The sequence below is a fragment of the Rhea americana genome, unplaced genomic scaffold, assembly GCF_003343005.1.
Source record: "Rhea americana isolate MKP2758 unplaced genomic scaffold, rheAme1 scaffold_2, whole genome shotgun sequence".
Lineage (NCBI taxonomy): Eukaryota > Metazoa > Chordata > Aves > Rheiformes > Rheidae > Rhea > Rhea americana.
The window spans coordinates 12352636-12354349 of NW_028186149.1; positions in this window are offsets into that span (position 1 = coordinate 12352636).

Genomic DNA, 1714 nt, shown 5'->3' on the forward strand with positions numbered 1-1714 from the left:
GGGGCCCGGCGAGGTGTACCGCACCGCACGGCACCGCACGGCACCGCACCGCTGCCTGCCGCAGCCCATCGGCTTCCAAACAGGAAGCAGATCCCGCTTCGTACCAAAAGGCAACACTCGAGAAAGCGAGGTTGCGCTTGACTCTCCCGCAGTGGCCGGAGAGCCGGCGCCGGGATTCGTACATCTCTTTTCTGGAGGGTGAGCGTTGCCTAACCAGCGTTGGGCAAGGGCAGGAGCGTGGCCGCGCGGGGAGGAGTGAGCTCCAGCTCTGCCCTTGCTCGYGGCTACTTTGGCGGTGGTGGGCTCTACTCCTTGTTATCAGCGTGAGCTCCAAAATGACTTTTTATCTTAAGTCAGGGGTGAAGTTGCCATCGGCTTCAACTAATTCTGGGAGCTCTGTGGATATAAGGTCATTTCTCTAACAGCATCTCCAAGTTCTAATTTACTGCCTCCATGGTAAACACATCCTTACGTTGAACTGCATCTGCAACTGCATCTCCTTGCATCTGGTTCTGCATCCATTTGAATGCGGAGAGCAGATTGGAAAGCTGCTCACCTCTGGCTCCACGCAGGGTGCTCTCCACCTCTGCTCCTCCACAGCCACCAGCCGGCCCCCTGGGGCCGGGGCAGGTGGCCGGACGATTTACGCACAAAGCTGAACAAAGAGTTCTCCAGCAAGGGAAGACAGTGCCAAATGCAAATCCAATGGAAATAAAACAGAGACTTCCAAGTCACTCTTGCTTTTTACATGCCCATCCTTGTGAGCTTCTCCACCAACCACTCCTTTAAGCCACCAAAGYTCCGATCTCTGAGGGGCAATAGGAGGACCAGTGTTTTCCCCCACCTATCCCTCAGGAAGAACAAGATTTCTCATCTTTTCCGTTGAACAAAACCCACCCCTTCCTCCTCCCCGTTTAATTTTCCCTAGGTTTACTCCTGCCTTGGGACAAGCCCTCATCCAGGCTGGCTCCCGGAGGGAAGGTGAAGGACGTGCTGCCCCAGGCCTGGCTTTGCGGGAGCAGCTCCGGGGGGCAGCCCCGGCCCTGCCGGCCGCAGAGGTGGGCGTACTGCTTTCCTCCCAGCTCTCCCTTCACCAGCAAGACTGTCTTTCCGCATCCCTCCGACTGTACGGGCAAGCTGAGGAGGTCTCCGTCTGCACGTGCCTCCTTCAGGGCTCGGACGAACCCCAGTGGCTTTGGCTGGGCTGTCGTGGAAGCAGTCACGCTTCTGTGGTTTTGGAAAAAGACTAATGAATAATACCATGAAGTAAATATCCAAGTGTGTTTTCAGAGTAGCAGCTGACTGCATCRTCTGCATTTTTCACACATTCTCCAAACACCCTGTAAAGGCAGCCTTTACAGATAAAATGTGCATAGGTGCTATGATTTGAGTAACTGTGATTCACTAACAACGTGCAAATATTATTCTCCTTAAACAATGGGTGGGTAATTGAGTTGTTATCATTTAGGASGTATCCAATTTCTGAGAAAACCTCTAGAAATGGTATTCTATCATTTCTGTTACACGATATTAAAGCTTGCTGAGTGTAATGATTTGTGTGATCATCCCGTGGTCATTRAAGAACAATTTTGCCCTTTACAGGTTTGGGATTTGTTCAGTGACACACTTTTGGGTTCGTAATTTGTTAGCATGACTTTTAGCCAGATGAAAAAATGTTGCTATCCATATGTAACAAGAAAATTGCCAGGGTTCC